We start from the raw sequence: 24,021 nt of genomic DNA on the forward strand, positions 1-24,021 counted from the left end.
TTCAAGGTAGTATGTATTATTGGTTTATTCGGATCACCATTAGCTTTTGCTGAAGCAGCAGCTATTTTTCCTGGGGTCCAGACAAAAACATAAAACACAGCAAGTAACAAAACACTGACGTACTGGTAGACAAGAACAGTCACACAAATGTAAAATGATGCAATATAAAGTTAGTATTCCAAACATCAAGAACACCTTCCTAACATTGAGTTGCACCCCCTTTTGCCCTCAGAACAGCCTCAATTCGTCGGGGCGTGGACTTTGTCGGGGAAAGGTGTCGGAAGTGTTCCACTGGGAAGCTGGCCCATGTTAACTTCAATGCTTCCCACAGTTGTGTCAAGTTGGCTGGATGGCCATTGGGTGGTGGATCATTCTTGATACACACGGGAAACTGTTAATTCACAGTTGAGAAACTGAGTGTAAAAAACCCAGCAGCGTTGCAGTTCTTGACACAAACCGCTGCCCCTGGCACCTACTACCATACCCATTCAAAGACACTTACATTTTTTGTCTTGCCCATTCACCCTCTGAATGGCACACATACACAATCCATGTCTCAATTATCTCAAGGCTTAAAAATCCTTCTCTAACCTTATATACACTGCTTAAAGTGGATTTAACAAATTACATCAATAAGTGATCATAGCTATCACCTGTATTCACCTGGTCATGGAAAGACCAGGGGTTCTTAATGTTCTCTACACTCATTGTACAAACAACACAACTAAAGAATAATGTGTGTATAGATTGTTTGTGTTAGAGTGTGATAGAGTGTGTGGGCATGTGTTTGTTTGTATGTGTGTCATTTCACAGTCCCTATTGTGCCATGAGATGTTGTTTTATCCATTTGTTTTATGTAATTTTGCTGTTTGCTTGAGTAATTGGAGATGGACGGGAGTTCCATGCGATCATAGCTCTGTATAATACTGTGCATTTCCGTGAATTGTTTTGGACATGGGGACTGTGAAGAGACCCCTGGTGGCATGGCTTGTGGGGTATGTATGGGTGTCTGAGCTGTATCTTATCTGATTATGCAACTTTTATACCAGACATAACCCTCCCCATCTTCACTTTGTCAAAATGACTTGACCATGATAATTGACCATTGAATGTTACCTAGGAGTTCAGCTTCCTCAACTTGCTCAATGGTCACACCCTTTATGCACAACTCCATTTGAGGTTTAGGTCTTAGAGAATGTTTTGAACCAAATACAATACTTTTGCTGACATGTAGAGTTTTTAATCATATTCAAGTTTCAGTCAAGTAATTTACACTGAACAAAAATATAAACACAACATATGAAGTGTTGGTCCCATGTTTCATGAGCTGAAATGAAAGAGCCCAGACATTTTCCATGAGCACAAAAAGCTTCTTCCTCTCAAATTTTGTAAACAAATTTGTTCACAGTTTGTCCGTGTAGTGAGCATTTCTCCTTTGCCAAGATAATCCATTCACCTGACAGGTGTGGCATATCAAGAAACTGATTAAACAGCATGATCATTACATGAGTTAGGGACAATAATTGGGCACTCTAAAATGTGCAGTTTTGTCACACAACACAATGCCACAGCTGTTTTGAGGGAGCATTAAATTGGCATGCTGACTGCCGGAATGTCCACTGCAGGAATAACCACGCCAGCCCAGGACCTCAACATTGGCTTCTTCACCTGCGGGATCGTCTGAGACGATATTCTGAGACTAAACAATATTCTGATTGGCTGGACCTGGTTACCAAATGGGTGGGCCTATGCCCTGCCAGGCCCACCCATGGCTTTGCCCCTGCCCAGTCATGTGAAATCCATAGATTAGGGCCTAATGTATTTATTTCAAGTGACTGATTTACTGTAAGAGTAAAATCGTTGAAATTGTTGCATGTGTTAATATTTTGGTTTAGTATAGCTATACTAATTCATTTTACATTAATTGAGCATTGATTTAGACATGTACTTTTCTATATGTGAAACAATGAGTTGAAACAATGCTATTTCTGTCATTTGATCAATACTTGCCTGGTTAATTCTTATTCATGATTTGTTTAGGTGAGAGCGTGAAATCACATTGATATTTGAAACAAAATGGATAATTTATCAGGGGAAATTGAAACACAGATGAAATGCATTATCTTTGATATAAAAACATTACAACCTCTAACAATATTAACACTACAAATTAAAACATTGCAATTATAGTTACTGTATATTCTATAGTTTCTACGTTTCTGTTAAGTAATTTTCTAATTATATGTCACAGTTGGGTGAGAGCGTAACATCACCACAATGTCTGTCTGTAATAATCATCCGAAATAAAAATGTCTACTGCCTGTGTTCTGATGGGTTAAGCCTGTGTTCTGATGGGTTAAGCCTGTGTTCACAGCTGTGTCCTCTTGTTGAAGGGTTGTACATTGGGTTCTGAGAAGCCCTTTAGTTCTTTGCCAAAACATCCATTATGAGGGAGGACAGCACCATTTCCTCTTCCAGAATAACAGCTGTGTACAGATATTTGTCATCTGTTGGCCTCCAAGGGATTGCTTCACAAATATGTACAAAGGGCGTATTTACATTGCATTGAAATGTGAATTAATTATGATCCTTGTGAACCATGACAATACTTTCCTCTGTGTACAGTATATATTACTTAATGAGAGTGAGGACGTGTGATTGTGTTCTGCTGGGAACATGGTTATGTCCCAATATGGGATATGTTGAGTGCCAAATGATTAAGTTTGCACAATGCTAGGGGACCTTATGTTCCAATTGTAAAGAGAACGGCAGTGGTTCAGGCCATCCAAACTACAAGTATCTTATCTACACATCTAGCTTGTCCTAAAAGTTCAATACAAATCACTTGACATGTTCTTTATGGTTTATTGATATTTTTGGTGATATCCCAAAAAAACAATGTTACTCTTGTCACGTGTAGTTTCAATAACGTACAATCGTCATGATGGAAGAGAGAGTTGGTTTTGGTTGGGCCTCCGATTCAATGTTCAACTTGTGCTTGGTAAGTCCCTGCACCCACTTATAAGAAGGAAACTCACTAACACACATTCATAGACACAAATACACATACCCACACTCACACACTCACATTATGTTGAGAGTCACTAACACTTTAGCTACAAAGGGGCAGTTCCTAACAAGTCATTTTCCCTACAGAGGTTTTAGCCTCCAATCCCGTTGCTGTTACTGCAGCAGATAATATAATGAATAGTACAATGCTTTAACAAAGACTGTACCCACGCTAGGGCAAACACTGAGCATACCATCATGCAGAAAACAAAAACATAACAATACTCTTGAGATTCAAGTGAAAAAGTGCATTCATATTCACCACATCCAATAGTCATTTCCTCCACATTAACTCTCATCGAAACAGTTCAGTGTTAAGACATTTATATACTTCACAAGTTTTGCTCTATCTTTCGAATAATTGGATTATTATCGGGTGTAGAATCTTACAGACGTAAGAATATTTACAGACGTTTAAAGTGAGGGATTTTGACTCAAATAAAGCTTGACTAGAACTTCAAGCAAAGACTGGTTGTATATTAACCTACTGCATAGATATGCTTATCCATGTGTTCTTGTCTGGAGGGCCACGCCTCTCTACAAGCAGCTGAGAGAGGAACACATGAGAACCAGAGTGCTGCACATGTAGCTCGTCAGAGTTCGACAATACACGTTCTCAAAACGAGGCTACATTAGGATCACACAAGGTTAACATACTGTACCCACCCCCTCGTCGCACTCCTTTTACACTCCCATAGATAAGGTATACCAACTACAAAATAGAGAAACTTCAAATATACACAGGATGAAAAAGTACACCCGGTCACGTTTGCAGATAAAATCTTAATTAGTATTAAACATTATGCGCACCAACATACACAGATAGAATATTATGCAGTAATATAAATGTAGTCAATTTAATCATCAACACCATGGCTTTGAACATTGTGACAAAAATACAAATAAAGCAATCCTCTTCATAAAAGAAAGCTCTCTAAAATGGAATCATTGACTTCACAGCTATTTGTAATTCAAACGACGATAAGAGTGACAGGCCAAGTAGGCATTTTACTTTATGAAAGTGGGTCACATTTTTTTTTTTTGGGGGGGGGGGGGGCATTTCCTTCCTTCCCTGCCATTTCAGATTGTCAAATGTACTTTTTTTTTGTTTGTTATGGCAAGAACGAATGGTAAAAGCTTTGCAATCTGTGTGATGAAACTGTGTAAATACTTGTGGGAAAAGGTCTTGGCAGATATTAAACTAACACTGTGTGCTTTTGTGAGTTCTCTATCTGGTTTTAATACTTCACTTCTGTAAGAGGGTTGAAATTGTCCAACGGAGAACTGTGCTCTTGGTTTAAATGAAGACACACTTACATACTAAGCATGAAGCACTGCCATTCTGCTCATGAGTATCAGTAAACAGAGATTTGAGGATCAACCATTGGAAGGTTTATATTCCTCAGTAAAATGGAGATTGCTTTACAGTCAGACTTCGATCAGATTTGGTCAAAGCTCCTTAATCATCACATCTGCTGTAATACATTCCAATTTGTGCCTATAAATACTAGTCTTTCTTGGATGCACCAGAGCTCAATTTTGAGTCTCATAGCAAAGGGTCTGTTTTTTGTATTTTTAATACCATTTCCAGACATTTATAAAAAACAGTTTTTCGCTTTGTCATTATGGGGTATTGTGCATAGAGTGATGAGGACCTTTGAATAAGGCTGTAACTTAAAATGTGGAAAAAGTCTGAATTCTTTCCGAATGCACTGTATAGATACTCACATTCAGTTTCACTTAATGCCAACGTAAATATGATTTTCTCTACATTCCCCTAAACTGTGTCTGCAATAAGCAGAGCAGAGCAGAATAAGAATACTGTTGCCTGGCCTCTAGACCAGAACAGACTGCGTGTCCAGCACTGAATACACTCCATTAGGGATAGATACACACCTGTAATATCTCAGACACCTGACCATGTGGTTCCTTGTCAAAGCAGCCCCTGCTGCGGTAAACTCTAACATCTGGGTCTGTTGGAGAGGGGGAGAGGGGTGTCTTGTGACTAGGGTCACTCATAGCGTGAGGGTGGAGGTGTTTTGGGCAGCGCTGCAGGTCCCTCTGGTGGTGAGACTCTGTAGGGTTAAATGTGAGTTGGCCTGTAGGAGGGTGATCGTTAGGGGTTTAGGGGCAGGAACATGAAGAGGAGTGATCATGAGTCGGACTCAGGGACAGTGGGGGTGACGGGGGTGGTGGGGGTTATGGGGCCGATGTTGTTCTGGTAGCCCGTCCGGTAGCAGCTGTTGGCGGACGAGGAGTTGGAGTTCTCCAGGGGTTTGGTGCCTGGGGGGACTAGGTTGGCTTGGGACGGGGGCTTGGGCAAAGGTGTCTCTCTTGGGTTCTTGCCCAGGATGAAGTGCATCTCGTCCACCTTCTCCAGGTTGGAGATGTCCTTCATCATGCCCTTGCGGTAGGAGACGGACAACTTGTTGGAGCCATCAGACATCAGGTTGAAGTGGCGGGCGATGAAGACGATGGGGAGAGGAAGCATGGCCATCACGATGAGGGAGAAGCACATGGCCAATGCCCAGGGAGGGTAGCTCTGGAAACGCTCCTGAGCCTATAGAGAGAGAAACAAGGGAAATAAGGAGAAAAATGAAATACTCCTGGTGCTGACTTCAAACTCTGTAACAAGGCTAGTACACAAAATGTCAAGTGTCTATATGAAACTCTTCACTGTTTTCCAACAGGTTGACTGACCAGTTCCTCCACCCATGCATTGTACCCTGGCGGGCTGATGGCCATCTCAATGACAGTAGCCATAATGAGAACGATGAGACAACGGGAGACGTACTTCCACATGTAGAAATAGAAGGCATGGGGCCGGAAACCCAACATATCCTCAAGGTCCTGCATAAACCTTACACACATACAGGTGGGTTTAAAATAGGTCCAGACAAATCCTTCAGTTTACAGTATTCACATGTTCCTTGACTCTTTCTCTTCACCCTCTTATCAAACTTTCCTCTTATATCATATGAAAACACACATTGCAATATCAGTGAGTTCACTTTTAAAAGCTACCTCACACTATGCGGCTCTCTGGGGAGACGCCATCCGGTACCTCTTGGTGCCGTAGATCCAGGCCACTGACACATTCTCTAGGATGACCGCGACAGTGAGTGGCAGACCAGCAGAATAGTTATCAAACATGATGACAAAGTAGTTCCCAGAGCGCTGGACGAAGAGCAGGCCACAGATAAAGGCTATGATTACAGCAGCACACTGAAAACAGATAAAACTACACTTTATGGAACAACGCAGACTATGAAAGGACACACACAGATGCATACACACACACACGCTAACATGCACTCTACACACACATACATTGTAATATTGTTGTATTGTGGTATTATACAGTGGTATAAAGTACTTACTGGAAGTAAAAATACATTAAAGTACCACTTAAGTCGTTTTTTGGGGTATCTGTACTTTACTATTAATACTTATTTTACTTCACTACACTCCTACAGAAAATAATATTATTTTTTTACTCCATACATTTTCCCTGACACCCAAAAGTACTCGTTACCTTTTGAATGCTTATCAAGAGAACATCCCTGGTCATCCCTACTGTGATAAAGTGCGTCTCGGTGAGAGGTGTCAGGCCTAGGAGAGCTGGGATTTTTTGAGAAGCGTGTTTAATGTAGAGATCTGTACACATAGTCCACCAATACAAATTTGGCCCAGATGAATGTCCAAACAACGCTCTCGAAGGAATGCAAACTCGTGTCAGTACACGGAGGAACAACCACAGTTCCGACACTACATACACATACGTCAATGCGAAAACAATAAACAGCATAGAATACTGAACGCTAATACTCACAAACTTAATCCTGCACGAATTACAGCAGGTAACAGGTGCCCTATATACCCACAGAAATCAAAGCAATTGAAACCAGGTGTGAAAAGGAACACAGACAAAACAACCAGAAAAAGAAAAAGGGATCGTAGCGGCTAGTAAACCGGCGACGCCGAGTGCCGCCCGAACAGGGAGAGAGGAGTTACCTTCGGTAGAAGTCGTGACACCTACTGCCTCTGATCTGGTGGACTGACTTAACACACATGTTCCGTTTGTAAATTATTTTTCAGTGTGGCCCTGGCTATCCGTAACTTTAAAAAACAAGAAAATGGTGCCGTCTGGCTTGCTTAATATAAGGAATTTGAAATGATTTATACTTTTGATACTTAAGTATATTTGAGCAATTACATGTACTTTTGATACTTAAGAATATTTAAAACCAAATACTTTTAGACTTTTACTCAAGTAGTATGTACTTTTACTTGAGTCATTTTCTATTAATTAAAGTATCTTTACTTTTACTCAAGTATGACAATTGGTTACTTTTTCCACCACTGATGATACATTTTGTATTGTAGATATGTAGTGGTCGTGTAGTGTTGTAATAATGTGTTGTATGATGTACTGTTTTATCATTTAATTGTTTTGGGTAACTGCCTTAATCTTGTTTGGATCCAGGGTAGCTGCTGCCTTGGCAGGAACTAATGGGGATCCTTAATAAATACAAATACAGAGAAATAGACAGAGGGAATTGGAGCAAGATGAGGTAGCTAAAAGCATTAGTCTGAAAGTGTGCAGTGTCTGCAGCTTTTAAATAGCGTCTTCCTCACAGGTGAATTGGTAGTGGAGTTGAATAACCTTCACATTATGTAAAACCTTTTGTCTCCTTGGATGACAAAGTCTTGACTGTATGTATGCAACATTGCTGTTATTGCTATTACTTTGTAATCAGCCCTGAAAGGACTACAACAATAGAACAAAAAATGAGTCATCCTTAATAATCTCAGAATTTGTGAGTCTTACCTAGTTCCCCACTCTGTCTTGGTGAAAAGTGCTGAATTTGTGTATGAAACTATGATAGAGGAGAATGGGAGAGCCATAGTTGGTTTTAGGGCTGACCTGTGAAGAGCTCCTTCTGGATCTTGTAGGTGTCGAGGACGTGGTGATGCCTGTCATGGTGCCGATCATACTGCCCAGGCCCAGGTTGATGAGCATGAAGGAGAACATGACGGACCAGAAGGGAGAGGCCGGGAAGTGAGTCATGGCCTCTGTGAAGGCAATGAAGGCCAAGCCTGTACCCTGCACTGACTGCAGAGAGAGGGATGGATATAGAGAGAAAGAAAAGAGTGGAGCAGAGAGGGAGCAAAAGAGGACCAAGAGATTGTGATAGAGAGAGTTAGAGGGGACAGAAGAGACAAAAAGGAGTTTAATAAATACAGCATAAGGATGACTAGAAAAAGTCTAGTTGGTATGGTGTTGTGAAGATCATATTCAGACCCAGTTGATGATGGATGATGTAGAGCTCACAGCCCAGACAAACAGACCCACTGCACCTTGTTGAGCTCATCCTCCAGAACACAAGGGTCCAGGCCCAGTTTAGCGAAGCTGCCCTCCTTCACCGTCTTGATGACACCGTACATCTCAGTGTACTCTACGGTGGACAGCTGGGAGAAGTTCACGTGTGGCGGAATGAGGTAATGACTCAGCACGTTAGAGTTCAGGCAGCCAATGATCTTCTCTGCATTTCTGAAGGGACCACCGCGAATCATGTTAGTGCACAAGATGAAACGTACTGCAAAAGTCCTGACTCTGATCACAGAGAGGGCACGATAATAAATGTATGGTGTGAGCAAAGAGTGGTTTCATTCTGGATTAGACATCATACATTTCCTCCACTATGACTAGTGGAGAGTAGGGTAAGTTGAGCCATTTTTTACATTCAGCATCAGTCCGTCAAGGGAAATATAGTTTTCTTTCTAACAAAGATACCTATATATATTTTAGAATGTTGTGTATATTGTTTGGATGTGCCAATTCGTAGGTAAGTTCTGTGCATTTCAGGCTACTAAGCCCATGAAACTGGTCTGCGAGATTCTTGATATGTTTAGCAAGCTCAGACTCCATGTCATCAGATAAGACCTTGTGTGCCTCTGCTACTCTGTCACAGCCCCTCTTTTGCACAGGTATCATTTTTTGTTGTTGTCAATGTACCTCTTCAATGTCATTCAGTCAATTTTTTCATCCCTTGCCTCCTGCTCGAATGGACTTCTTCCTTTCTCTCACTTCCTTGGCTGCTCTCTCAAGAACCTCAAGGGGGGGGGGGGGTTGATACCCCTACCCTTTTTATGTCTGTATGCACAGGATATGATGTCTTCTCTGTAACAATAAAATGCACTTGAGTTCATACGCATGACACATTGCAAAAATACTATCAGTTTTATGCATAAAACTGACCAAATGTAATCATCGTTTGTATGGGGTATGGAGGCCATTGGCTCAACTTACCCCAAGGCAAACATTTTGACTATATTAACCCACACAGTTACAGGGATGCACTTTCATGCTAGGTTTAGGACCTCATATGGTAGCTTATAAAGACCCCAACTGATGTATAAAACAATCTTAAAAATATATACTTTGATTTAGATACAAGCATCATGACACAATAACTTAACACAATACACTCATTTGACTTTGTGAAAACCAGTTTTCAGTTTTTTGGACCTAACTTGCATACCACTTTTTCGATGTGGTTTCTTCATTCATACTCTATGAAATTATGACCTCGTCCTAAATATTTGGCCACATGATTCATTTTGTGTATGGTTTCCTAGAAACAAGGGTGGCTCAACTTATCCCTTTGACTCAACTTACCCCTTTGACTCAACGACCGATAGGGCAGTTGATTTGAACTCACACTATGACACACTTCTCATTCATAAGGTTTGCCTTGAAGCCCAGCACGGCGAACACCACCAGAGTAGCCAGGATGGAGGTGACAAAGTTTATAAAGGAGACGAGCATGGCGTCAAAGTGGCAGTTGTTGTCTATCTTGTTGTAGCTGGAGAAGGTGATGACTCCACCAAAGCAGGCCAAGGGCAAAAAACACCTTTGTGGCTGCCTCCCTCCACACCTGGGGCTCCAGCATCTTCTCCAGCTTGAACACATTACACACTGATGGACTGGTTAGGGCCTGTAAGTAAGCATTTCACTGTAAGGTTGTATTCAGCGCACATGACAAATAAACTTAGATTTGATTTGGTTTTAATTATTAGAAATGTTTATAAATTATATAGAGGTAGTGTTAGATAATTTCCAGTCATCTGGTGATTTTCAGTACCTGTACTGTTCTCGTTGAAGTAGAAATCGATATAAGGTTAAATATTAGACATGTGTAAGCAGAATGAAGGCTGAGCCTATAGAATGTACAAAGCTGGATCAACATCAAGTTAACCATTAGACATGTAAAAAACAGAACGTAAGCAGAGTAGATGAGGCAAGGTAGACCAACACAAGACGTGACTGGTCTGGGCCATATCTGATCTTGTGCATGTCCAGTAGCCTTCACATGGGTTAATCATACACAGACAACATCGGCCTGAACTTGTGAAGATCTTTGGACAGGAACAATAGATAATCAGTTATAGGCACCATTAGACCTGCATTAGGAGTGTGCATGTCTGTGTGTTACGCCACCAATAGAATCTATGCCCCAATGTCTGAGCCAATAAGAGAATGGAAACTAAGCAAGACAACAAGATTAATAAAGTGGAGTGACAATGTTATGTAAGGGTAAGACAGTATAAAATCAGAGTACTAAGAATGGAGAGTCAGTTCTTCCATGGAATTGCTCGGCTTTGTTACTTTTTGTAATAAAGTCCATTTGAATTCACAAGCTCCGGTATCTAAGAAATATTTGATTCAATATTTCCACAACAGTAGTAGCTGTCATACCACTGGCTTTTCCCATAAATGACAGCATGCAACTGCAATGGAAGCTTCTCTGAGTATGGGTGTAGGGGCCTTCTCTAAATCTCACCTTGGGAGTGAACATGTGTGCAATGCCATCGACGTCACCCTTAAACAGTAAACCTCTCACCAGGAAACAGAAGAGCACCACGTAGGGGAACAGAGAGCTGAAATACATCACCTGTCAGACCACAGGAAACATTCAGTCACACGTTCTGTATTATAACTACACCATCCATGCCAGAGGAAGGCAGGACACCAGTTCATTAGGACTCCAGTTCGATAGGACTCCAGTTCACTAGGACTCCAGTTCACTAGGACTCCAGTTCACTAGGACTCCAGTTTAGTAGGCTAATATTCCAGAGCAATTTTTTGTCATGTCATGTTCTTTAAAAGTATGACCTGTCATATATCTTCCCTACACTCTTTTGACTCTCCACAATGCCCCCAGCCCCTCTCCCCACGCACCCTGCCCCTCTCCCCATTGTCCCCTGCCACTCTTCCCGACGCCCCCTGCCACTCTTCCCACACCCAGTGCCCTTCTCCCCCACACCCCCTGCCCCTCTCCCCCATCCCACCTGCCCCTCTCCCCCACAAACCCTCCACTTCTCCTCACAGCGCTTCCTACCTTTCCGGAGGATGCGATACCTCTGATGACAGCCAGACAGACGATGATCCAGGCCACCAGCAGAGACAGGGTCATCTTGACGTTCAGGCCGCCGCTGTCTGCGATGGTGCTGGTAGTGTTCAGGGTCTGGCGGTACCAGAAGTAGGTGGTGGCCGAGCTTTTCTCACACTCAGGATCCACGACTGCAGAGGGGTGAGGGGGAGGGTCAGTGAGGGGGAGGGAGAGAGAGGGGGGGGGGGGGGGGTGAGAAGAGTGTTGGCGAAAAGGGAGGGAGGTCAGAGAGGATGAAAGAGGGAGAGAGGGGGAGTAGAAGGGTGAAGGATAGAGAGCAGAGAGAAATATAATAAGGGAGAGAATATTTACACAGGGACCAAATCCCCTCTGCCCTCTGGATTGGCTCTCCCAGACTGACATTAGTAAGGTAAACCAACCTGGAGTCAGGGGTAGACGTAACAGGGGTAGAAGTAAATGAAAATGACGGGACACTGAAATTAGTATGATATGTTACGTTTGGTATGGTATGTATTCATTTGTGGATGTCCATCATCCATTTCGTGTGATATGTTACAAAGTACAGTTAGTATGATATGTTCCGAATTTGCCATACGTATGGTATGTTATGAATTTCAATTTGTTGTGAGTAACGTTAGCTAGATGGCTAGGTGCTAATGCTAATGTTAGCTAGGTGGCTAACATTAGCTAGGCTAGGGGTTAAGGTTAGGGTTAAGGCTAAGAGTTAGGTTAAAGGGTTAGGGTTAGCTAACATAATAAGCAGTTGCAAAGTAGCTAAAAAGTAGTTAGTAATTGCAGACCTCATTTCATTTTCGCCTTAAGTAACCTTCTGTCTTGTTTGGGTTTCCATTTACTATGTTTAGTCTATGAGACCAGCCTGGGTAAACAAGGTCATTCTTTTACTTGGTATGCACAGTGTGAGCACTCATTCAGGACTCTTTAAATGTATCTGTGCTCATATTTTCACCTTTTATAGTTAAACCATGGGGAAATGATACATGGATTTAAGTCTGGAAAAAGCAGTCTTGCAGATGTACTGCACAAATACACACACATGGACACACATGCATGCACGCACAGAAATGGCCTGCTCAACTAAGTGTACCAGTCTCTATTTATGTCAGGTAGATGGCAATGTTCTGCAGAGGAAATAAAGATAGCCTCCTCCATAATTATATTTTTATCCTCTCTTACTTCCTCTCTCTATGAATGATGGCATTCAATGTTATATTCAGTAACTCTGTCGATCTGCGCCCCTCTCTCTCTCTCCCTCCCTTATCTCGTGCATCTCCCTCCTTTCCTACATGTCGCTCCAGAAGCACCAAACTGTATTAATAGTGAAAGCTACAGTAGGTCTGAATGACCTTGGTCTGTGTTCTTTAGGTGATTTGACCCTGTCGGTGCCAATGTGAACCACAGTCTATCTGATGTGGTTAGTGCAGACATGTAACCCCGGGGCCAGGCCAGAGTGGGTGCAAAGCAGTGTGGTCCTGGGGTCTCACACACCTGCATGAATGATGGGGTCTACCATTCACTACGACCATGGCGTGAGGTCACTTTTTAACACAGGATTAAAGACAATGCTACAGACAACCTTTAATGCCACTAGGAAAAATGTATATACCACTATACTGTAGTGTCAGAGGTTACCTGGCATGGTGTAGTAAACCACCATTAGTTAACAGTGATGTACAATTAAACCTATGGGGAATCACATACAATACTAGCATTTGTATGAAGTATTGTATGATTACACAATACCATGATGACTTGCTAAACCATGCCTTATGCCTCTGTCTCAGTGTAAGAACCATGCTCACTGGTGGCTGACTGTCTCATATTGCTGAGACAGGTAAGGGGCAGAGGAGAGGAGAGGAAAGGAGATGGAGAAGTGAGGAAAAGAGATCAGAAGAGAGGAGAGGAAAAGAGGAGGAGACGAAAAGAGAAGAGAGAAGGAGAGGAAAAGAGAAGAGAGGCGCTGAGTGATTTTATTATCACCACTTCTAATCTAATAGAACCTTAGAGGACTTAAATCTGTGTCACGTTCTGACCTTAGTTCCTTTGTTTTGTCTTTGTTTTAGTATGATCAGGGCGTGAGTTGGGGTGGGCAGTCTATGTTTGTTTTTCTATGTTGGTTTTTGTGTTCGGCCTGGTACGGCAAGGGACCATGGGCACAGGCTGGAGAATGTCGCTGCCCCAAGGCTGAGCTGGAGGCAGCGAAAGCCGAGAGGCGCTGGTATGAGGAAGCAGCACGGCGGCGCGGCTGGAAGCCCGAGAGGCAGCCCCAAAAGTTATTGGGGGGGGCACACGGGGAGTGTGGCGAAGGCAGGTAGGAGACCTGCGCCAACTTCCCGTGCTTACTGGAGAGAGAGAGAGGGACCGGGCAGGCACCGTGTTATGCTGTGAGGCACCGTGTTATGCTGTGTGTCCCCGGTGCGTGTGCATAGCCCGGTGCGGTACATCCCAGCTCCTCGCTGCCAGAGTCTCCCGTCTGTCCTGAGCTGCCAAAGTCTCCCGTCTGTCCTGAGCTGCCAGAGTCTCCCGTCTGTTGGAACTGAGGGGCTCCTCACCACCAGTCCATCTCACTGCTAGTTGACGCCACACTTTCAGTGAAATGGCATAGTGTGTGTGAATGTTAATACATACAGTATACAGTACTAAGAGGCAATTTCAATATATTTTTCATTCAGATGGTCTATATAGGCAGGAGGAGTATGTTATTGTCTCATGTTCCTGACAATCTTCTGAGCCTCCATGTCAATGAGGACAGGCAGAAGCTAAATAAAACAAGGTCAGGAAATAAATTATTAAAGTGCACTCTTTCATACATTTTCACTGTGATCTCTTAAGAGGTAAAAGAGCCATCCCTTACCTCTCCCACGGCACTCTCAGCCACATGGAACTCCAACGGGGGGCTGTCTCCCCCCAACACACAGTCTCCGCCTCTCTTTCACGATCTAGTACATTATCCAGTTTACTCATCTTTATAGTCCTATTTTTTTTATCTGTTACTTACTCATACAAATGTTTGTCACATTCTATGGAATGAAAAATGTGAGATTGTGAGAAATGTGAGCTTTCTCCATCATGGTAACACAGAGAATCAGAATACTTGTTTTAAGTTGTGTGAGGTGATGCAGACAAGGGGAACAATGTTTAGACAGGCTTTGCTCAATTACAATTCAAGGCATATCTATTGTGTCCCCTGAAAGAGAGTTTGCCTCATTAGCAATTGCAAAATCCAGATCAACAGATTCACACAAAGTTTGTTTCCATTCCATAAAGCAACTGAGGAAAAACACAATTTCTACGGTGTGTACCACTTCAATGAAGAAGAAAAACACAATTTCTACGGTGTGTACCACTTCAATGAAGAAGAAAAACACAATTTCTACTGTGTGTACCACTTCAATGAAGAAGAAAAACACCATTTCTACTGTGTGTACCACTTCAATGAAGAAGAAAAATGCCATTTTTGACAACTCAGTAAAGCATCAACTCCGTCATATTTCTGTTAACGTCAACTCTGTCAGAGAGCTGAAAGTTGTAATAGAATGGTTGTTTTACTTGGCGTTTTCAAATTAATAATTTTACAGAGTTTAGAATTGTTTATATTGAACTTTTATTTTTAGGGGGGAAAATATGTTTGTTTTGAGAATACAGTGCATTCGAAAGTATTCAGACCCCTTGTGTTACCTATAAGCCTTATTCTAAAATTGATTAAATTGTTTTATTTAACCTTTGTTTAACTGGGAAAGTCAGTTAAGAACAAATTCTTATTTACAATGACGGCCTACCCCGGCCAAACCCGGATGACGTTGGGCCAATTGTGCACTGCCCTATGGGACTCCCAATCACGGCCGGATGTGATACAGCCTGGATTCAAACCAGGGACTGTAGTGATGCCTTAGACCGCTGTGCCACTCGGGAGTCTCTCCTACGCAATACCCCACGATGACAAAGCAAAAACAGGGTTTTAGAAATGTAGATATCACATGTACATACTTTTTTGGACCATTTACTCAATACTTTGTTGATTACAGCCTCAAGTCTTCTTGGGTATGATGCTACAAGCTTGGCATACCTGTATTTGGGGAGTTTCTACCATTCTTCTCTGCAGATCTTCTCAACCTCTGTCGGGTTTGATGGGGAGCATCGCTGCACAGCTATTTTCAGGTCTCTCCATAGATGTTTTATCGGGTTCAAGTCCGGGCTCTGGCTGGGCCACTCAAGAACATTCAGAGACTTGTCCCAAAACTACTCCTGCGTTGTCTTGGCTGTGTGCTTAGGGTCGTTGTCCTGTTGGAAGTTGAACCTTCGCAACAGTCAGAGGTCCTGAGCACTCTGGAGCAGGTTTTCATCAAGGATCTCTGTACATTGCTCCTTTCATCTTTCCCTCGATCCTGACTAGTCTCCCAGTCCCTGCCACTGAAAAACATCCCCAACGCCATACCACCACCATGCTTCACCTTAGGGATGGTGCCAGGTTCCCTCTAGACGTGATGCTTGGCTTTCAGGTCAACAAGTTCAATCTTTGTTTCATCAGATCAGAGAATTTAGTTTCTCATGGTCTGAGATTCCTTTAGGGGCCTGTTGGCCAACTTCAAGCAGAATGTAATGTGCCTTTTACTGAAGAGAGGTTTCCGTCTGGCCACTCTACCATAAAGGCTGATTGATGGAGTGCTGCAGAGACGGTTGTCCTTCTGGAAGGTTCTCCTATCTCCACAGGGGAACTCTGGAGCTCTGATCATCAGGTTCTTGGTCACCTCCCTGCCCAAGGCCCTTCTCTCCCGATTGCTCAGTTTGGTCGGGCGGCCAGCCCTAGGAAGAGTCTTGGTGGTTCCAAACTTCTTCCATTTAAGAATGATGGAGTCCATTGTGTTCTTGGGGACCTTCAATGCTGCAGACATTTTTTGGTTCCCTTCCCCAGATCTGTGCCTCGACACAATCCTGTCTTGGAGCTCTACGGATAATTCCTTCGACCTCATGGCTTGGCTTTTTCTCTGACATGCACTGTCAACTGTGGGACCTTATATAGACAGGTGTGTGCCTTTCCAAATCATGTCCAATCACTTGAATTTGCCACAGGTGTACTCCAGTCAAGTTGCAGAAATATCTCAAGGATGATCAATGGAAACAGAATGAACCTGAGCTCAATTTCGAGTCTCATAGCAAAGGGTCTAAATACTTAAGTATTTTTTTACATTTTTTAAATTTGCAAACATTTCTAAAAACCTGTTTTCACTTTGTCATTATGGAGGATTGTGTGTAGATTAATGAGGAAAAACATTTATTTAATCCATTTTAGAATAAGGCTTTAACGTAACAAAATGTGGAAAAAGTCAAGGGGTCTGAATAGTTTCCAAAAGTTGTCAAATCTGTCAGTGGCTTGTCAACTCCGTCACTGATGGCTAACCCCCTTAAGATCAATTTTCTTGTCAATATTCTGAAAAAATGATTGAACTACTGTTCTGCAACATATGCGTAAACTATTGAAGGATTGTCTGTGCTCAGCTTGAGGGATAATGTTTGCTTTAAATAAAGAAATAAATGTTGTTTTATGTTTTAAATCTAGAAAGACATGCCAGAATGCTAACATAATTAGCCATGGAGCATTTAATAGTGCTATTAAAGAAAACACAAAGAAGTTTGGACGTGTGTTACATATTGAATAATCTAATGTTAGAATTAAACAATCAAGGCCTTTAAACACTTGTTGGACAATAATTATACAAAATAAATGCTTTTTATGGTGTCTGACGGAGTTGACATAAGTCCATTTTAAGGTATTGTTTTTTCTCTTTATTCAACCCACCCGCCCTTCATCCACACAATATTTAATGACCCTAAACCCATCCGCGGACTGCAGGTTATGAGTCAACCTCACTAGCATGTAATTCAAACTTGTAGTGTATTTGAGGTTTAAAAAAGGCTTCTAAAGTTTGTAATTTCCACTTTAAAATGTCAAACTTGATTTGCCCTAATGAAAAATGTATCAACCCCTACAAATGTATTCAATTATAATCCACATAATAATTCACATTTGTTGCTGCAGTATTATTTTCCTGCTGTAGCAAACTGCTCAAATGAAGACCCTACATCTGTAGAAACATACGTGTTTCACTGCACCTGTGAAAACATCTGTAAGTATGTTTACCGGACAAATAAACGTTGATTTGATCAAAATATGTATTTCAAATATTGTTCACATTAAGGAAAATATTTCTGAAAAAAAAGTTGAGATTGTCCAGTCTTTCAAGATTCTCCGAGCTGATGATTGGAAGGGGATCACTTAACAAACTGATTTCCAGCCTCCACATCAACCAAGAGATGATATAATAGGCAACCTAACGAAAGACACCCTTCTCACTGTCACTCACCATTAGACTGGACACCCCTATCCCGCCCAGGCGGGGGCACACATGCTCCCACGTCGGATCTTCTGGCCCACAGCCAGCTCCAGGAAGAAGAGCGGGATGCCGATGAGGATGAGGAGGATGAAGTATGGGACGAGGTAGGCACCTGAAAGAAAGTGGTCAAAGTGTTCCTGATATATTCCTTACAATCGACTATTAGGTACATGAGAGTATTACAGTAATAAGAATTGTGGAAAATGTGGAAAACCTTCCCTTCCCAAGTTTTGACTGGCTCCCCTGTTGAATCAATGAGAGACTTAATATTTACTGTTCTCTGAGCTGTTTCTAGAACACTAATTGCACTTAATTGTGTCTCATTACAAAGCCTGTGGGGAAGGGGAGAGGTAGACAGACTGGGTGACAGACAGACAAACCCAATAGTTGGTGGTCATGAAATATCAGGCCCACTCAGTGAGTCAGGGAGAGGCCAGAGTTCTGAGCCTCAGGAAACTATGGTGTCTGTCTGTTTGTACTTGACAGTTCTGCATCACTCCAATATGCAATAGCTTTTTGTTTGCCGACACCTTCGAAAATGTTATATATTACTCTCTCACCCTGGGGGGGGGGGGGGTCTAAATTTGGTTCTTCCCAGCTTAATCCAGGAGAGGCTTAATCAGGATGCTACTGTGTTTGATGTGCAGTGGGTGAGTCATCAACAGCAAGAGATGCTAAGGCTTACGCTGGAGCACTATCACTAATACTCATCCTTCAGGAATGCCAGTTACATAGCCCAGATCTCATAATGGATTGAATATTACAGCACACAAAAAACAAGGTCCTAGAATGAAGGAAGACAGAAAGAAGTACAATCAATCATGTACATAGAATGTAGTTCAGGAAAGGAAATGTAAATCCTGCATGCTGCTCTTGGCCCCGAGCAAAAGTGTCCTCAGATCAGTTGACACACACTGTCCTCATTTAGCCAGATCCAATCAATCACAGCCTATCTGAACTTGGGTCAACTCACAGCCCTGATATACTGTATAGCATGCTCACTGAGGTAAAGATGTGTGCAATCCGAGAGAGAGGTAGAGGGAAATAAGGAGAGAGAGGAAAAGGGCAGGAGGCCCAGGCGTTAACCACTCAACACCATTTAATGTGGCTGTAAATGGCTGTCAGGAGGCAAATTAGGGGTTGAAAGATGGCTGTCCTTCTGGGCACACAACCAGGCTGCTTGGTTATAGGAGTCTTTAAATCCTGCCTATTAGCAATATATCCGGAAGAGAGGGCATGTGAAAGACAACCCAGTGAGCACTATCCATGCCAATGTCAATGGATGTTTTCTTTTGGACCAGACTAGATTTAGCCCAGACATAGACGTCTATGATGGTTCAGATTTGGTCCGGACCGGAAGTGATTTGGCTGAACATAGAAGTCTTCCACTGGGCACAGGCATCAGTTCAACATTTAGTTTTGATTTACATTTGGTTGAGTTGTCAGCCTCCCATGAATTCAACATGAAATCAACAAAACATTCCCCCATTGATTACTTTTTGCAAATTCAATCAGTTTTTCAAGTTGACTCAACATCACTCACATAGATTTTTATTGTTAAAATCACATGGAAACAACGTTGACTCAATTTTTACCCAGTAGGCTATGATATTCTATGATTGAACCAATGTTTCACAAGTTTGGACAGTACAGTACAGTTCAGTACAGTAAAGTAGAGTATAGTTCAGTACAGTAGAGTACAGTGAAGTATAGTACAGTAAAGTAGAGTATAGTTCAGTACAGTAGAGTACAGTGAAGTATAGTACAGTAAAGTATATTTCAGTACAATACAGTAGAGTACAGTGCAGCAGAGTATAGTACAGTAGAGCACAGAAGAGTACAGTACAGTTGTAGAGTAATGTAAAGTAGAGTATAGTATAATTCAGTACAGTACAATACAGTACAGTGGGGCACAGAAGAGTAAAGAACCGTAAAATGTACTATATTGTACTGTACCCTACTGGACTTTACTCTTATCTATTGTCCTGTACTGTACTGTAGTCTACTGTACTAAACTCTACTGTGCTTTAATGTACTGTGCTGTACTGTGCTGCCCAAACTTGGGAGACATTGACTTCCGGTTTGGACCGACCAAATTTGGTATTGTTTGGTGGCGGAGCTCATTAGAGTAATACCCAGGATGCTTCGCAAGTGTTCCTTTTTACATTTACATTTTAGGGTTTTAGCAGACATTCTTATCCAGAGAAATTTACATTCAGTGCATTCAACTAAGGTAGATAAACCACATTTAAAAATATATTATTTAACCTATATTTAACCTATATTTAACTAGGCAAGTCAGTTAAGAACAAATTCGTATTGACAATGACGGCCTACCAAAAGGCAAAAGACGTCCTGCGGGGACGAGGGCTGGGATTAAAAATACATTTAATAAAAATATAGGACAAAACACACATCACGACAAGACAGACAACACAACACTACGTAAAGAGAGAACTAAGACAACAACATAGTATTGCAGCAACACATGACAACACACCATGGTAGCAACACAACACGGCAGCAGCACAACGTGGTAGCAGCACAAAACAGGGCACAAATATTATTGGGCACAAACAGCACAAAGCTCAAAGAAGGTAGAAACAACAATACATCACACATTAGCAGCCACAACTGTCAGTAAAAGTGTCCATGATTAAGTCTTTGAATGAAGAAATTGAGTTAAAACTGTCCAGTTTGAGTGTTTGTTGCAGCTCGTTCCAGTCGCTAACTGCAACAAACTGAAAAGAGGAGCGACCCAGGGATGTGTGTGCTTTGGGGACCTTTAACAGAATGTGACTGGCAGAACGGGTGTAACATGTGGAGGATGAGGGCTGCAGTTGATATCTCAGATAGGGCGGAGTGAGGCCTAAGAGGGTTTTATAAATAAGCATCAACCAGTGGGTCTTGCGACGGGTGTACAGAGATGACCAGTTTACAGAAGAATATAGAGTGCAGTGATGTGTCTTATAAGAAGAAACTTTGTGACGGGGCAGGGGAAACAACTCACGGTTGGGATGGTGTTCTTCGGCTTGCAAGCCTCCCCTTTTTTTCTCCAAACATAACGATGGTCATTATGGTCAAACAATTCTATTTTTGTTTCCTCAGACGAGAGGACATTGCTCCAAAAAGTACAATCTTTGTCCCCATGTGCAGTTGCAAACCGTAGTATGGCTTTTTTATGACGGATTTGGAGTAGTGACTTCTTCCTCGCTGTGCGGCCTTTCAGGTTATGTTGATATAGGACTCGTTTTACTGTGGCTATAGATACTTTTGTACTTGTTTCCTCCAGCATCTTCATAAGGAAGCTGTTGTTCTGGGATTGATTTGCACTTTTCGCACCAAAGTACATTCATCTCCAGGAGATGTTTGTACAGATGAACATAGTTCCTTCAGACATTTGGAAATTGCTCCCAAGGATGAACCAGACTTGTGGGGGTCTACCATTTTTCCTGAGGTCTTGGCTGATTTTTTTTGATTTTCCCATGATGTCAAGCAAAGAAGCACTGAGTTTGAAGGTAGGCCTTAAAATACACCCACAGGTACATCTCCAATTGACTCAAATTATGTCAATTAGCCTATCAGAAGCTTCTAAAACCATGACATCATTATCTGGAATTTTCCAAGCAGTTTTAAAGGCACAGACAACTAAGTGTATGCAAACTTCTGACCCACTCGAATTGTGATTCAGTGAAATAATAATAAATAATCTGTTTGTAAACAATTGTTAGAAAAAGTACCTTTGTCATGCACACAGTAGATGTCCTAACCGACTTGTCAAAACTATAGTTCATTAACAAGACATTTGTGGACCAGTTGCAAAACGAGTTTTAATGACTCCAACCTACCGTAATTTCCGGACTATAAGCCGCTACTTTTTTCCCACGCGTTGAACCTCGCGGTTTAAACAATGACGCGGCTAATTTATGGATTTTTCCCGCTTTCACAAGATTCATGCGCCAAAAAACTGAGCACCGTCACATAATGTGACGTAAATCGAACACGCTCAAACTTCCCATCGTTCTTATAACGGTAGTCATTTTGTCAACCTCATCATGACAAAGACACGAAGGAATGCATATGATGCAGCTTTCAAGTTGAAGGCGATCGATGTGGCTGTTGGAAAGGGAAATAGAGCTGCTGACAGCGTGGAGCATTGTCAAAAAATCAACTATCATCAACGGGTTTCGAAAGGCTGGACTGCTGCGTGTTGAAGACGGCAGCGATCCAACATCGGATGAAGGAATTCTGAAGCTATTCAACTCCGACACCGAAGGAGATGACTTCAGTGGTTTCAGTGCACAGGAGGAGGGAGATAGGGACCAATGACTTTCTTGGTAGGCTACTGTTTAAAGGCTGTGTAAAGTTAATTTGTTTCGATGTACCGGTAGGCACCTGCGGCTTACATGTGCGGCTTATTTATGTACAAAATACATATTTTTTAATAATTCAGTGGGTGCGGTTTATATTCAGGTGCGCTTAATAGTCCAGCAATTACGGTAAGTGTCTGAATATTTATGAAAATGTGATATTTCATTTTTTTTATTTTAAAAACCCGCTATTGCTTTGTCATTAGGGGGTATTGTGTGTATATTGAGGAGAAAAAAACATAATTGAATCAATTTTAGAAAAAGGCTGTAACGTAACAAAATGTGTAAAAAGTCAAGGGGTCTGAATACTTTCTGAATGCACTGTATATTTAGAGTGGTGTTTGTGGAGCTGTGCTCCCCTCTTGGCAGCCCAGTCTGACTTTGATGGCTGGCCAGTGTAGCTGTCATGTTGTTCTTTCAGTCTGGGTCACTGAGTAGCCAGGTGAGTAAACACTGAGCACAGGTAAAATCCTAGAGGAAAACTTGGCTCAGTCTGATTTCCACCAGACACTGGGAGATGATTTCACCTTTCAGCAGGCCAATAACCGAAAATATGATTTATATTTGTTCTTCTACAGTTCTACTTAGAAGCACTTCATGTACTTGTACAGCGTAGAGCCCTGAACTATAATAACAAGTAAGCCATATCACTCAGCATTTTGTGGCAGGGCACGCACTTTGTTGATTCTTGATGTTCAGTTGTAGAACTGTTAATCTGTTTTTACTATTGGATATACATAGTTTTGTCATGACTTTGCCCTGTTGGGTGAAGTTCATAAAAAAAACCTTTCCCTCTTTCCCCCCACAGGTTTATGATGCCCCCCCCCCCCCCCCCCATAAATACCTTTCCCCTTTCTCTCTCCACTCTACAAAAATGGACTTATGAAAATCTATTGTTACCAGAGAGAGAGACTTTGCAATACAGCAACATCAAAAGGTTGGGTATGGAACAATATTTCTGTAATCCAACCAGTTGAAAGTATCCGTTGGTACTTAAAACATGAATATTAAAGAATATTTGTCACGTTCTGACCTTTATTTCCTTTGTTTTGTCTTTATTTAGTATGGTCAGGGCGTGAGTTGGGGTGGGCACTCTATGTTCGTGTTTCTATGTTTTTTCTATTTCTGTGTTTGGCCTGATATGGTTCTCAATCAGAGGCAGCTGTTTATCGTTGTCCCTGATTGAGAACCATATTTAGGTAGCCTGGGTTTCACTGTTGGTTTGTGGGTGTTTGTTTCCTGTGTCAGTGCCACACCGTTCCGTTCCGTTCCGTTCCGTTCCGTTCCGTTCCGTTCCGTTCCGTTCCGTTCCGTTCCGTTCCGTTCCGTTCCGTTCCGGTGATCGTTTATTGTTTTGTATTTCATAGTGTTCAGGCTTTTCTTATTAAAATCGTCATGGACACTTACCACGCTGCGTATTGGTCCGATCCTTGCTACACCTCTTCAGGCAAGGAGGAGGAAATCTGCCGTTACAATATTAACTAAGACAAAATAATTTAGAACTGAATTTTTCCAGTATAATATAGGTTCAGCAAATCCCCTTCATGTTTGGGATACCTTTAAATGTATCTTCAGGGGTCATTCAATTCAATATTCATAAATAATTTTAAAAAAGCAGTTTCTGGCTAAAGAAACAAGGGAAATCCATGAACTAAAAGTACAGGTAGCTAGCAATAAAAACGATACTCCAAAATAAGTTAGAGGAAAAACAACAAACTTGAGGAACTTATTCAAGAACGATCTAATGTAATCTAC

At 41.9% G+C, this 24,021-nt stretch overlaps 1 pseudogene; it reads right to left on the minus strand.

Moving 5' to 3' along the window:
• Positions 1 to 377: 377 nt before the first annotated feature.
• On the minus strand, positions 378 to 22,127 carry LOC110528983 (annotated as a pseudogene).
• Between the last annotated feature and the right edge of the window lie 1,894 nt (positions 22,128 to 24,021).

The sequence above is a fragment of the Oncorhynchus mykiss genome, chromosome 7, assembly GCF_013265735.2.
Source record: "Oncorhynchus mykiss isolate Arlee chromosome 7, USDA_OmykA_1.1, whole genome shotgun sequence".
NCBI lineage: Eukaryota > Metazoa > Chordata > Actinopteri > Salmoniformes > Salmonidae > Oncorhynchus > Oncorhynchus mykiss.